Below are 15,638 nucleotides of genomic sequence, written 5' to 3'. Positions count from 1 at the left end.
TTTCTCACCTGCAGGGTATTCCCAAGACAAGAGTCCTAAAGAACCTTCAAACCTAAATAATTTTCTCAAGACTAAGTTTTCTCATGAAAGTATATTTAAGGGCTATCAATTTATGTAAGCAGGAGGGGCAAATTACTACCAGGACCAGGGCAAGCACGAAGGGCCTGATCTTTAGAAGGTATCCTGATGAAAAAAATGGAGACCCCGCCCAGCCCTTAACTTTCTCGGCTTTTCTAGTCCTGGTCTCCTCCGTGTAAAATCCAAAAAAAACAGAACTTCCTCCTCACTGCCTCCTTCTATCCGGGGCCTGGTGCACAAATTCAGACCGCTAGTTATCCAAGTACCTTCTTAAGGCACTCTTAAGGCTCAAGCTCGCTCAGAAACAGCAAAAAGGTTTGCCTTCTTGGGTTAAAGGAGGGCAATTACAGGGTTTGGCGGCCGGGTTTGTCAGGAAGCTTAAAGCCGAGAAAGAGGGAGAACCCAGAAACTGAGCTCCATCTACTCCCAGGAACCATCCCCAAGGGGCGGCTAGACTGCCCTCGGTACTTCCCTGCCTCCTCTGCTCGGGTGGGGAGAGCGGTGGGTCGGGGTGAGGCTCCCCTGAGCTACTTCATCGTCCCCTCGGACTCGCCTTCGGACACCCGAAACGCCCCCGGCCCGGTTCCCTTGCCCTTTGCCCTGTCTCCTCCCCTCTCAGTGACCCACCGCCACCGGTCCCCTCCCATCTAACATGGCCGCCCCACCCGACCCACCCCCGACACAGCCTAACAAATGGGGGGGGGGGGTCCCATCACACCGCCTCCCCCAAGCCCATTGGCGCGTCAGCCTCCGTCTGCCTGCTCCATTGGATGGCAGCGTCTGCCACTCTGCGCCGAAAGCTCCGCCTCCAAGCCGCTTCAAGCTGCTTTGAGAAGACATATAAACAAATCCCGGGAGGGAGGCCCCTCTCGGCAGTCACTGGGGCGGGGACGAGAAGGGGGAGCGGCTACCCCCGAGACACCCCTGCCTGGACCCCCCCAACCGCAGCCCGCGCCTCCTCGTCTCCTGCCAGCCTGGTTCCAACCTTCGTGGCCCCGGCCCTTCCTCACACGCCCCTCTCTCTCCTCCTCCCCCGCCAGCCTCGCCTCCCCTCCCTTCCCCGGCCCCTCCCACCCGCTCGCTTCTCTGACAGGCCGGTTGCCGGCTGCCACGGCCCCGGGCTCCGAGGTAGCGGTAAAGGGCCAGGAGGCCTGGCAGGGCGGACGCTCAGTACTGCCCACCCCTGGCCTAGCCTGCCGTCCGCCCGTAGGTCCCTCTACCGCTGCCCCGCGCTTTTATATAACCGTCCCGGGCCGGGGGTGGGGGAGGGGAGCCGGAGTCCCCGTGACCGGCAGGCGGCAGCCTGCAGCCCGCGCGCCCCCAGACTCGGTCCTAGTCCCGGCCCCCGCCCCGTGCCGACCCGGCCCAGAGTCCCGGCGCTGCCGCCTCTTAGGCCAGCGGCCCTCCTCCGCCCCCCGCCCGGCTCGTCCACTAGCCCAGGCACCTGCGGGCTCCGGGCGGAGGGCAGCGGACCTCACCTGTGGGTGTGGGGGCGGCTCAGGCGCTGGGTCTGGTTCCACTGCAGGGGCCGCGGCCCCTCTCCATGCTGCCTCGGGTTTGTTTTGTTTATGTCCTTCCTGACGGGTTCCCGGAAATCGCGTGACTCGCCCCCCTCACGTGGGCCGCGGCGAGGAGGAGGAGAGAGGCGGGGGCCCGCCGGCCTCGGGCCAATCGCGAGGCGCCCTGCAGCTCGACCAATCAGGAGCTCGGGCCGGCAGAGTACCCCTATCACATGACGCGGGAGGGGCGGGTTGCCGGGAAAAACCAGGAAGAGGGGGCGGAGCGGGGGCTAAGCGTCGCTGCCGCGTGGGCGTGGGCCGTCTCTGATACTTAGCTACATTCGCATTTGTCCGGGATGTTTTGTTTTCAAATACTTTCACGTCCAGCATTATATCTAATATTACAACTACGCGGCGAGGCCTGAAATGCCCGTATGCCCATTTTACAGTTTAAGTTCACTGAAACTTGAGGGAAGCTACGAAAACGGCATTAATTTAGGAGGGGGATTGATTGCATCCAGTGTTTTATGAATGTCCACAACAACCCCATCTGAACCACTTAATTCAGTGAGAAACTGACCTTGCCTGCAGCTGTTCGTTCATTCAACTTATTGCGCACATTTGCTCTAGACACTGGATTTCGTGCATCTTTAAAACGGCGTTATGTACACAATCGTACATACAGAATGCTACTAGAAGCGCCTAGACAAACAAGCCTATATAACACTTTGACCTGAGTGTGTACGTTCCCTAAATCTGTTCATAATAACACTCAGTGGTAATACACAAATTTTTTAGGCGGGGAAATTAAGGTTCAGAAAAGTTAAGTTACTTGCACAAGGTCAAGCAGCTTGTAAATGACCCAGCTGAGACTAGAACCCAGTCCTGTCATCACAGCCTGTGCTTCCAGGCTGCTCTTTATGTTTCTTAAGGGCCCAGAATTCGTCTTCTGAGCACAGTACAGAAATATGATTTTAGTAAGCAAAAGGAAAGGAGGATGTGGGAACAGAAATCCTTGGCCAGATTCCTTTAGGATGCCAGTTTTCTCTTAGGAGTAATTGTCTTTGAAAAAAAAGGTGGCTTCTCTTTGCACACATGTAGGGAAGTAATCATGTGAGTGTCAAAACCACACTTTTGAATCAGACTTTCATAGACCATAAGCTTCAAAAGGACAAGGGCCAGCCTATATTGTTCATCTTCTACCTTTCATGCCTGGCACATGGTCATTAAGTACTGGTTGAATAGCAACCTGGGTTTGAAACCTTGTTCTACTGTATGTGAACCAGAACAAATTATTTAACCTCTGTGCGGCTCCTCTGTAAGTACCTCATGGGGTTGATATAAGAACTGAGTGAAAAAATTCATATAAAGCACTACCATAGTGTTTCACATAAAGTGAGCACTTAATGAATGACAGTATGATTAGACTGTTTCAAGTACATCATTTAGAAGATCCATAGCAGACTAAATAGCAAGAAAAGATAGCTCTAGGCTTACTTTTAGTAGTTTGCTGCTAAGTCGCTTCAGTCATGTTCGACTCTGTGAGACCCCATAGACGGCAGCCCACCAGGCTCCCCCGTCCCTGGGATTCTCTAGGCAAGAACACTGGAGTGGGTTGCCATTTCTTTCTCCAATGCCCAAAAGTGAGAAGTGAAAGTGAAGTCGCTCAGCAGTGTCTTGACTCTTCGCCACCCCATGGACTGCAGCCTACCAGGCTCCTCCATCCATGGGATTTTCCAGGCAAGAGTACTGGAGTGGGGTGCCTGTGTAGTTTAGCAGCTACTAAAATACTTTTGTACACAATGTTAATAGGTAAGGCTATGTAGGTACCAAAGAGGAAATTAAATCTTCCCTCTGTATCCTTCAAAATGAAGTGAGGGAATGAATACTTTCCCTATTGCACAGGAGATGCGTGCATGCATGCTAAGTCACTTCAGTTGTGTCTGACTCTGTGCAACCCTATGGGCTGTAGCCCACCAGGCTCCTCTGTCCATGGGGATTCTCCAGGCAAGAATACTGGAGTGGGTTGCCATGCCCTTCTCCAGGGCATCTTCCCCACCCAGGGATTGAACTGGTGTCTCATGTCTCCTGCAGTGGCAGGTGGATTCTTTACCACTAGCGCCACTGGTAGCAGGATTTTAATTATTTTCTTGAGGCCAACAGTTTGTTAGTCACTAAGTCATGTCCAACTCTTTGCGACCCCATGGATTGTAGCCACCGGGCTCCTCTGTTTATGGGATTTCCCAGGTGAGAATAGTGGATTGGGTTGCCATTTCCTTCTCCAGGAGATCTTCCCGACACAGGGATCAAACCCGAGTCTCTTGCACTGGCAGGTAGGCTCTTTACCGAGTCCCTGGGGGAAGCTCCAGGGCTAAGATACCACCTTCTAATTTTCCATATCAACTGGAGTTTAAAAACGAAACCCCAATAGAAAAACTAGCTTGCGAAGTATGAGCCAGGTTCCTCTCACTCATTCATGAGATTCATGCATTAAATCTCCATGGAATACATTACAGATGATCCTCACTTGTAATACCACGTTTGGAAAAACTGCAGCAGATGGTTAGCTCTTCCACTGTTACTGCCCTTTGAATATAGGTATTTTCACCTCCTCTCCTGGGCAGCAGTTTCTTGAGCTCAAGGAGGACCCAGATTCTTTTCACAGCAGGAGGCTCTGCCCACTGAAAGCTCTTACTAGTGAATTACGTTGTATTCCCGCCTTTGCATCTTCTGTTGTCTTGGAAAGGACAGACTTTTGGCTAACAGAGACCTTTCCATCAAGGTTTATTAATGGCTGTATCCTGCTCTGAAGTGAATGAAATCACTGACTCCTAATTGATTTGTTTCTCTGAGTTTTATCCTGCCAGATTGTGCCACAGTCAAAGTTGGCAGGGAGTTAGGACTCTGGAATAGCATTGCTTTGAGTTTCAGAAGGCTCTTCTTGTTCTAGTCACAAGTGGTAACAAAAGGCCATCACCACTTCCAACATGCTTGACCTTGATACTGGCAGAATCATTTCATACTGGGATAGCTGAATCAGAAAAATATGTTTTACCAAATATGAGACAATGAGGTAAAAAAGTAATACTTAAGACTCCACTGAATTCTTAAAAATAATTTTTATTTTGTGATTAGGTAACATATATACACCATGATAAATTCAAAAGGTACAAAAAGTATTAAGTGAATGTTAAATCTCTCTCCCACCCCTGTTCCCTGGCCCCTCATGTCTCCTTCTCAGAACCAACCAGTTACCCACATTCTCTGTATCCTTCCAGAGACACTGTGAATGCAAATGTTTCATCCACTTTACACCCTGATGTATTTGAACCACTATTCTTGGTGCCAAGACCCCAACTGGAGTTTTACCACCAACTATGAGACCCAGAGTGAGGGGCTCGACCTCTCCGGATTCTAATTTCTTCACCAGGAGAAACTGGATTAGAACCGGATGTTCTTTATGTTCCTTCTCTGAGTCCTCCTAAGGAGTTAAAATAACTGCTATAAGCCCTAACTTTCCTTTTGATCTAAAGTTTGCACTCTTAATTTTTCATTAGAGCACAGACTGAGCCCGGCCTGCTGATCACGCCGCATACATCTTCTAAATGAGTGTTATTCTTTTGAATCTGTGTTTTCTTTCCAGACCCCTCCAGACCTATATGATACGTTAAGATTTCACAGCTTCGGAAGTGAGATTAATTAACTCAACACTGGAAGATCTTCAGGAAAAGCTGTGTCCTTCGGACACTTTTGAAAACCAATTTTCTTCCTGAGAAAGCTGGAGTGTTGCTGAGGGAGAATCTAAAAGAGATATTAATTGATGCTTGGGAATTGACACCCATTCCTCTTTCATCTCTCCTAAAAAACATTCTTTAAGGGAAGAGGAAAGATCAGTTCTTCCCATTGCCTAAGCCTCTCAATAGAACGCAGTGTTCTTTATGTGACAGTTCTGAGCTTCGGTTTCTTACACGAAAAGTTCAGTCCCAAACGCACTTCCGTACATCGACCATTTACTTGTTTCCCCTAATTCCTCGTCCTCCAAATCCCAGAACACGTCTGCCAAAGGATAGGAACTTGTGGTCAGAAGGTACAAATTAATCTCCAAATTCTAGCCAACCTCCACGGCTTAAGAGCCCGTATCTTTTATGAAGTCTGTTTCTATCATATCTCCCTTTTTTAAAAAATAAGAGGTTTTTTTTTTTTTTTTTTAATGTGAACCATTTTAAGTCTTTCTTGAATTTGTGAGAATACCGCTTCTGGCATGTGGGATCATAGCTCCCCGTCAGGGAGAGCTGTACTGGGAGATGAAGGCCTACCCGCTGGATGGCCAGGGAAGTCCCTACCATATCTATTCTGGCCTTCATTCATCTTCTTCCTTCTACCACCCAACTGAGAACTTAATATACTCACTGCTTTGCATTATTTGTAATATGTCTGTTGTTGTTATTCTATTAAATCAAGGGGCATAAACACTAATACATCCTTGAATTATGGAGAAAGCTTAGACAGCAGATTCAAGCTTGCTTAGTGATGGATAAAGGAAGAGAAAAAACAAAAAAAAACAAAAAACCTGACATTTGTTGAGTGCCTAAGGTGTACAGGAAGACACAGTCTCTACCCTGGAGGAACTCAGAAAGCGGTGAAGACTTGACTCGGGAAGCTGACAATTCAGTAGAGTTTATGAGGGGAAGCCCTGACCTGCTGGTTAAGAACATGATACATAAGTGTTTCAGGGCCACTTGCTTGCTGAATGATTTGGGCAAGTTCCTAATCGATCTATGCCTTGGTTTCTGTCACCACCTGCCTCACAGGTTGATTTTGAGGATGAAATGCGGGGCCTGATGTCTCATAGGTACTCAACAGTTGGTCTCCCCCTCCTCCACCTTCCAGGGAGAAACATGACTGGAAGTTTCTGGGAAGAGAAGCAGCAGGAGAGAAGGGAAAGAAAGTGGCATGGCTGGAGAGCGCAGCACACAACTCAGACTGTTTGGGGACACCATTATCTTCCACGGCAGCATTTCCATCAAAATTGTTTTGTCTGTTTCACTAAGACTGAAAATTTCTAGGACATCTAATAATTCCTGTGGGGTTCTTGTTTTTTTTGCTTTGATTTTGTTTTTTTTTTGCCAGCGCTGAGCTGAACATACACTTAGTATCAGCCACTGTTACTGATAGCAAACCAGGAAGCGAGGGAATGAGAACAATCTAGCATGTTGTAGGAAAGACTCCCACAGGCCAGGTACAGTAAGACCTTCTTGTTGGGGAGGCCAGAAGTAGGAGGATAAAAACAAAGCGGAGGAACAGACTGATAAGAAGCAGGAACCAAGACCTGTAGCCAGATAGCAGTTTGCTGAACTACAAACAGAGGCGCATTCCAAAAGGCCCAATCGGGCATAAAACTGTGAAGCTGGATTTGAAACACAGGAAGTAAACAGTCCAGAGAGGTCGCTAAAGAAAAGTAATAAAAAGCTCAGAGAATTGATGGTGAATTTAGGGGGTCCTGTATATCCAAGGTTTTTTCCCCCTACAAATTCACAGGGCTTCCCAGGTGGCACTAGTGATAAAGAAGCCGTGTAAGAGCCCTGAGTTCGATCCCTGGGTAGGGAAGATCCCCTGGAGGAGGGCATGGCAACCCACTCGTGTTCTTGCCTGGAGAATCCCATGGACAGAGGAGCCTGGCAGGCTACAGTCCATGGGGTCGAAAAGACTCGGACACAACTGAATGCACACGCAGGCACAAATTCACAAGGTTGTAAATTTCCTTCATGCTACAGCGAAACCAGGGATGGTGCCATCAGTTTTTAGTTTTCAGCCTGTTTTCACAAGGTCCAGCCCAAGAGTGGGTGCACAAGATAAATGGGTGTGATGCACCTGCATTCACACTCGAGCCACACCATGCACAGAGCACATTAACAAACCTGAATGCCAGCTGTGGGCTCTATCCTGTGCCAGGAGGAAGCCTCATTAATCTACCCCCATAACTCAATGCCCTTCTAGGCTCCTGCAGGGCTGCCTGCCTTTCTATACAGACCCTCAGAGCACTGGTTCCCTGCAACCTAGGTGGTACACCCATCACTCAGGCCAGGATTCAGCCAGGATTCTGACTGCAGGAGTCCTGGTGAGCTGGCTACCACTGCTCCCCTACGCCCTGACAACCTGTCACCTCAACAAGAGGACGCCTCCTGCCCATGTTGCCCAATCACCTCTTCCCAATCTGAGAAAAGCAGAAGTCGCCTTTGGGGAACTTGGGAGTAGCAGATGAAACCAAATGGGGATCAGGACAAAGTCTGGGGCAGTTCCTCTTTCCTCCTAGCAAAGGAAGTAATAAAAAGATTCAGGCTCCTGCCAACTCCACAGGAGAAGAGAGGACCAGGTCAGTGGTTTTCTTCTCTCCTCTGGTTGGGGAACAGAGAAGTAGGGAGTAAGTATTAGAAAAGAGGGAAATGTACTATACTGCTCTCTGCCTTACCCCAACCCAGTCACACTCGGGTGAGGTGTAAGGCAACACGATAAAGTCCTTAGGGTCTGGCACCCAACAAACCTAAGTGAAGGTTAGTTGTTATTATTAGTAACAATGGTTCTGAACTTTTCTGGGGCTCTGATGAAAGCCACAGACTTGCTCCCCAGAAAAACTCACCCAAGTATACACAAATCTAATTTTGCTGGTGATTTCAGGGAATGTGCAGCTATTTGTGTAACACTCTGATTAGGACCCCTTGAGGTCAGAGGGACGCTACTCCAACCAATAGACCTGCATAATTTGCAGGTCCAAGTGCAAAATGAGAATGTAGTGACCCCTTGCTCAAAAATTAAGAATTTCGTGACGACAAGAGCACAACAGTAAACCAAGTGCTGGACCCTTCTCCGCATGGCATGGCATGACTGCACAGGTCCCACACCCACCCAGCTGGCTCACCAAGACCTCAGAGCTCTAAGGCAGACAGCTGTACCTTTGCTTTAAGCAAATGCAGTATCTCAAGAATGGAACTTACAAAAAAATGCATTTGAAAGCTGGCTGCCCATAGGACTCTTACTGAGCAAGCTTGTAGACATCAAATACTTGAATGCCAGAGATCCTGCCCAGCAAAGCCTTTGCAGCCTGGGGGGAAAGACCCATAAATTCTAACAGCTGTGATGACAGGAACCAGCCACAGTTGCTGTGGACACCGAGAGTGGCCATACTTTAGGGAGGAGAGCACCCCCAGGGGCTGACTCCAGGGTGAGCACACTGAGATTAACAGGTGCTAGGTGTTCCAGGCAGAGGAAGGCGAGAGAAGGGGCGATGCTGTGCCCAGACCAGCACTCTCGTGCAAATGAGATGTCATGCCTGAAAAATCCCACTTCTGCCCCTGCTTTTCAGAAATGTCAGCAAACAGCAGGCTGTGTGCCCCCTCCCTTGGACACTCAGGTGTGGGTGAAGGCTGTTCCTTTACCACAGGTGCTGTAGAAACAAACCATGGTGAAGAAGCTAAAACTGAAAGACCTCAAGGAGGTCATGTAAGGAAATTTACCCTGGGACAAAATGCCATGGAGACTCAGTGGCAGGCGAGACCCTGCCATCAGGCGCCTCTGGGACTGAATCCCATTACCTCTAAGTAGTAGCTTGTGGCCTTGTGCCTCAATGTTTTCATCCGTAGAATAGGGATAATCGGAGTATTTATCTAGCTGGGTTATTGTGGGTATTGAATGCATTAACATATGTGAAGCATTTAGAACAACCTCTTGTTTATGCAACTGCTACATAAATGCTAGCTATTATCGTCAGCAATAGGACTGATAACAATGATGGAAAAAATGGGGGTGGGGGGTGGGGAAGCAATTGCTGAAGGGTCCCAGATCTCAGAGATGGGAAGAGGCTTGGGTGTGGGTAAATGAGGAAGCGAAAGTTGGAGGCACTGTAACCACACCCTCTCAAAGGGCAAGAACTTTGGAATGAGAGGACCTTTGATGGGACTTCTGGGAGGAACCGCTTAAATCATACAACCTTTGTTGACCTCAATTTCTCCAACTGTAAAGAAGGAATACTACGTCCCACTTACTCCTCTCCCCACCTCTAAAGAGGGGGTGCTTCTCAGGTCTCCAGCCTACACTCTACACACTCTTCTCGGCACCCATACCCACACCTTCAGGTCTCTCCATGCTGGTGCCTCATGCTCCCACCTTGAGCCTGGTCCTCCTTCTCAACCTCCAGGCCCATGTAGAAAGTGCCCACTAGGTATCTCCATATGGATACCTCAGGCACCTGCAAACTCTGTCTGTGGCTGAACTCATCATGGCCCCGAATCTCAGTGAAAGTTTCCATGGTCCACCCAGCAGAAACCAGAGTGTGATCTCTGATTCTGCCACCCCCCAACATCCATCAGCCATGTGCTTGTGCTAATAAATATGGCCCCAGTACAGCTACTTCTCTGAAGTCCTTTCACTCGTTTCCACAAATCCAGGACACCTCTCCTCTCCTAGACTCTGGCAACAACTTCATCACTCGTCAGCCTAGAAGACTTCACTCACTCCTGCTTGCCTAGCTCTTACTCATCCTTTGGGTTTCTCCTTAAAGGTCACTTCCTTTAAAAAGCCTTCCTCCACCACTCACTGAGCATTTCTAGTCGACTTAAGCAGCAACCTGTACTTGCTAAGGTCCTGTACCTCTACTGAGGTCCACTGCTAACCTCTTAAGTTCTAGGAGGTCAGGGACTGAGTTTCTTCTGTTTACCACTGTCTTGAGCAGCTAAGAGCAGAATAAAGACCAGAAGCTGAAAATGCCTGCTGAACATTGCCAAAAACCTTACGTGGTTTGCAAAGTCACACTTAGCTTCTTAACTCATATTTCCCCAGACACAGCGCTTCTACAAAACATCTGCTCCGGATGGCACCCACAACAGCACCACACTTTGGACAGTGGGGAAAAACCATGGAAACCGTTTCAAAATCCTGACGGCAATTTAAATAGAAGCCTGGTTGGATTCAGGTGGGTAGCCATCTTCGGTGCTGAGCATCCTCAGCCGAATACTCCTGTTTGGGAGCTGGCTGGGAAGTAGTGGGAGTTGGGGAAGAAAGAGCCAATACATTTCACAAGGAGGGGGTTTGGACAGAAACAGCACCACAGTCTGAATGAAAGGCTTGCTTGGAGTGGTTGGGAGTGGAGGAACAGTGGGGCTTTTTCTAACCCGTGTGGGACCCCAGAGCATTCATACCCCAGGCTTCCCCTTTTCTATGTGGGCAGAATCAAAATCAATGCTCCCCGTTCATCTCCCACGCTGTCACTGTGAGCACCTACACAAAGGGAGGCTGGCGTCTCCTCGGCTGAGTGCTCCGCACTCCGTCCTGCTCGGTGCAGACACGTAACCAGAAGTGCTGTGTGAACGCGCGGATTTCACTGGTTCAGAAGAGCTTTAGTGTTTTAATAAACCTAGCTGAGTTCATGTCCCTTCACCCTGAATTACTCTAAAGAAAAAAATGTATGTGTGTGTTTGTGCGTGTGAGCAGGCGCGTGTGTTATATAATGTTTGAAGAAGTACTAACACTATTCTGACAACGTTCCCCCACAAAACACCATTTTCTTCCAATTATAAAATACATGCTCTTTGTGGAAAATCTGGAAGTACACAAAGCTGTAAAAGAAATAATCACAAGCAACAATTTGGTCTATTTCTTATCAGGTTTCTTGCTATGCACATAAGTTTGAAATCCTGTGGGCTTCCCCTGCCCCCGACCCTTAACGTAATATCCTATTATCTTTCGTTATTAAAGAAACTTATTTTTTCTTTTTATTCAAATATTACAGCTTCACTGGAGAAAATGCTGAAAAGGAAAAAGCAAATTAAAATCATTTGCAATTACCATCCAGAGGCAATGTTAATAGTTTGTTATTTGTCTTTTCAATTTCTTTTCTAGGTATGTATTTTGGGGAAAAGACTATTAAATGCACCAGGATATTCCTTTATTGGATGCAGCATGACTTATGTGAGCATCTTCTTTTGCTGAGCATTAAGGTTGCTTTCGATCAATTCTGGTATGATAAGTGTTCTTCACAATAGCACTTTACATTGTTTTTTTTCCTTAGAAAAATTATTTCTACAATTAATTTCATACATTCAATTCTTAAGAGAGAAAACTGAAATGAAGGAACAGGGGAAAAAGCAATACATAATTTTTGCTTAAGAGTCCATCGCCATTTTAAATACATCTGTTCTTCAAACAGAAGAGAACTCTAATATAGAGGAATGGGGACAAAACTATTCTAAAATGCCAGACATATATTTTAAAATATAATTTAAATATAATTTTAAAAGCTGCTGCTGCTGAGTCACTTCAGTTATGTCCGACTCTGTGTGACCCCATAGGCGGCAGCCCACCAGGCTCCCCCATCCCTGAGATTCTCCAGGCAAGAACACTGGAGTGGGTTGCCATTTCCTTCTCCAATGCAGGAAAGTGAAAAGTGAAAGTGAAGTTGCTCAGTCATGTCCGACTCTTAGCAACCCCATGGACTGCAGCCTTCCAGGCTCCTCCATCCATGGGATTTTCCAGGCAAGAGTACTGGAGTGGGGTGCCATTGCCCTCTCTGCAGTTGATTTCAAATTTTTGAAAGACAAAATCCAGGGCCAAATCTTTGAGTCTGAGCAACAGCTTAAAATAATTTTGCATCCACATGTCAGAATATCTACCACTCTTAAAATGAAAAAGAAAACCCAAACAAAACACAACAGAAAAACAAAACAAAACAAAAAAACTGGCCAGAAGAAATAAACAACCAGGTTTATTCAAATATTACAGCAATACCCAAGGAATATATAATAAAAAATTGTTGGGTCAGTGATAAGGGTATAGACATCATTACATGTTTAAGGACAACAAAAACAGTGTTAAAAGAAACCAAGGACCCTCAGATGACATCTACATAAGCATGCCAGAAATTCTCCTGTTCTGGTATACGACCTGGTAGAGCCTGGAAAGGCAGGAAGGATGTGGTCTAGACACTTACGCTATGATTATTTCGAAGAAATCCATTGCCCTGCTCAGAGATCAGGCTTGGAGCCTGGTGTGTGCCTTTTATTTTTATGTAACCCAAGTACAAATGACTAAACAAAAGGGAAAGCGAAAGTCACTCAGTCGTGTCCAATTCTTTGTGACCCCATGGACTGTATAGTCCATGGAATTCTCCAGGCCAGAATCCTGGAGTGGGTAGCCCTTCCCTTCTCCAGGGGATCTTCCCAACCCAGGGATTGAACCCAGGTCTCGCGTATTGCAGGCAGACTCTTTACCAGCTGAGCCACAAGGGAAGCCCAAACAAAAGGGAAACCATATGTTAAAAAAAGAAAGTCAGCTGCCCCACTGGGGCCTATCTTCATAGAAAAATATAATCAGTGGGTCCTAGGGATTTCATCATTTCTTCAAAAAATATCCTTTGTGTATTATCATAATTTACAAATGATCTGTACCACCAATACCTCATATGGTAACAACCTCATATAGCAGAAAAGGGCAGGTATTATCACCATTTTATAGATTAAAAAAACTGAGGCTTGGATATTAAATGATTTTCCCAAAGCCACATTACTAGAAAGCGATGGAGTAATTGCAAAGCTAGGCCCTCTCCTAGTCTAATGATCATCCCAGGCCCACCATGTTCACCGGGCCAGACTTTGGAGGAAAGAAACACTTCAGTATCCTCTCAAAGGGCTGGATGGTGCTCCTTCCAACCTGGGCCCTGGCAGGCACTGGATCAAGGGCACTCTCAAGGGAAAAAGTGTTCGCAGGTGTTCATCTCAGATTCTGCCTGAGTTGCTGTAACAAAATGGTTCAATTATTAGGGAGGAGATGAAGAGAAAACATGTATCTGAGTTTATACCTTAACTGCAGTTAATATTCTTGAGAATTTCATACATGACGAAATAGACTCAAAGGTTAAGTGACTAGTTGGACCCAGACAACCTACTGAATTTTGCCCATGAAATCCGAGTGGGTCTCATCATTCCTTCATTTCAATGACAGTAATGCATCTCGGTGGTGACAGAGTCACAGAACCTGGCTGTTAAGGGCTTAAAATCTGTCTTTCAGTGGGAGGTGGGGGTAGATTTGAGATGGGGTAGGGTGTGGGAAGGAGGTGTCTCTGATCCCCAATTTGGCTAGGAAGTGAGTTCCTTTCTTCATCATAGGCTTTATGCTGAGGCTTCAGTAGGGTTTTGGTTTGGAGAAAATCCTCTAGGTTCAGGCCTGAGCTGCTGCCTTATTAGGGCCCTTACCTTCCCTGAGAGCTTTCTGAGCAGGATTTTCCAAACCTCCCTGGCACACTGCAGTCCCTTCAGTGCTCACATCCCTGCTGTGAGTGCAAGCAACACACGAATCTTCCTTACCTCTCTCGGTAGGAATTGAATCACACCAAATGGCAAGCAAGCCCGAACGCAAACAGCAATGTAATCCAGCTTGCCCCATTAATGTCTAACCTCCAGAAGTACAAAAATGGATTTATACAAAGTGACAGAACAAGGCAGAACTCAGGGACCTTGATCAGCCAGGGTCATGACCTCTGCTTCAATTATGCCATTAAATCGGAAATGTGTCCAACCATGATTGTGAATGAGAAGACCCCCCCAAGAGCTGCACGGACGCTACAGCCCAGGGCTGCTGTGCTGGACCCATGGAGGCTCCTACAGCTCACGCCGTGCCGAAGTCAGGACGGCAAAGGCACCACTCAACGAAAGCATCACGCCAGGGACAACGGGAGGCTCAGCTTCAAACTCATGGTGGTCTGCTGAGAAGCAGGCCGGGGTGGGAGCTCGAAAGGTTTCAGACTGACCACCAGTAATGCTGGGCAGTAGGGCCTGACTCAAAAGAATGGTTACACAGCTGCTCGCAGGTCACACGCCCCCAACCATGATCAGGGCTCCAAGACTGTGGCATCCTTTTATGTACCCACAGTAACCACCAGCATTGCTTTCTTAGATGACAAATAACAATGAAGGGTCAAATAAGTTGCTCTGATGGGAGACAGCTTGGTCATCCACAAAGGCAGAATTCTTCCCTCCCACCCAAGCCCCAGAGTCGGCTCCTGGCCAGTGGAGCAATGAGAGAGGCCGGGAGCAAGGAAACAGTGCTCTAGAGTGGAAATGAGAAAACACGCATCTCCTCCTTTGTCTGCCGCTGACCGGCTCCCTTAAACCGGGCAGGCAACCCTCCTTGTCTGGGCTGAGATTCCTTATTTATAATAAAATGATGGGGTAGCAGGTATTACTATGGTCCTTCGACATCAAATCTTCAGTGTTTTCTGGATGCCATGAAATTACCTAAAGAAGCCTGTTTGCTGCAAATGTAAAGGATGGAGTTGCCTCTTAGGGAAAACTGTTCAAAATGAAAGAAAAGAAGGAAAAGAAAGAAATGAAAGCAGGAGGGTCACATCAACTTGAAACTCTCTTTGGTCTTAAGAATAGCAAAGCAATGAGTTCAGATAGTTTTGGAGGAAAAGAAAAGTACAAACTGCAAAACAGGAAATCCATTCTTGGCTGGCTGTCAAAGAGCCATGAGTCGGTGAAAATTTAGATCCATTTTCATTTTTAATTTCTTAAATCTAATATAGTCCCCAAGTTACTGAAGTATTGAGATGCCCACTGCTAAAATACACAACACTGTCCCCGTCCCAGGCTCCTTAACCACGTGACTGTTCCGTCCCATTTCCGACAGGGAATGGTACAAGGAGCTGCTGGTTCTGGTTTGTCCCTGTGGCTGGTACTGCCCCTCTACCTGCTCAGCATCTCGACTACGTGTTTATGGACGGTGAAACGCGGCCTTGATCTCTAGTTCTATGTAGACCAACCTTACCTCCCAGTAGCCTTCCAGCTCTTGAATTTGCAGGGACCCAATATCCACTTCTTTGACTCCTCCAGTGGCTACAGCAAGCACTGAGATGTTTATTGGATGGTTAGAAATGTACTTACCAGATTCCTTAGTCATCTCAAACTACACAACCAGGTTGATCCATCCAAGCTAAATTGGAAGTACAAAATCACTTTTCAGAAAGGCCTTATCTAGAGATAGAAATGAGCTTATTTAACAAACACAAAAACCAGG

At 47.2% G+C, this 15,638-nt stretch overlaps 1 protein-coding gene across 2 annotated transcripts in view; it reads right to left on the bottom strand.

Moving 5' to 3' along the window:
* CREBRF (CREB3 regulatory factor) overlaps window positions 1–1,716 on the bottom strand; it is a 60,844-nt gene extending 59,128 nt beyond the window's left edge. Inside the window, exon 1 of one of the 2 annotated variants that reach the window (XM_019982910.2) lies at window positions 1,557–1,716. The gene's annotated coding sequence lies outside the window, so the exon portion shown is untranslated. Of the gene's footprint in view, window positions 1–8; window positions 692–1,556 lie in introns of those variants that run through there. The other variant, XM_019982911.2, reaches the window with a different exon arrangement.
* Between the last annotated feature and the right edge of the window lie 13,922 nt (window positions 1,717–15,638).

Source organism: Bos indicus, chromosome 20 (genome assembly GCF_029378745.1).
Source record: "Bos indicus isolate NIAB-ARS_2022 breed Sahiwal x Tharparkar chromosome 20, NIAB-ARS_B.indTharparkar_mat_pri_1.0, whole genome shotgun sequence".
NCBI lineage: Eukaryota > Metazoa > Chordata > Mammalia > Artiodactyla > Bovidae > Bos > Bos indicus.
The sequence above is the reverse complement of the archived record's forward strand: the minus strand, read 5'-3'. Positions and strand labels throughout refer to the sequence as shown.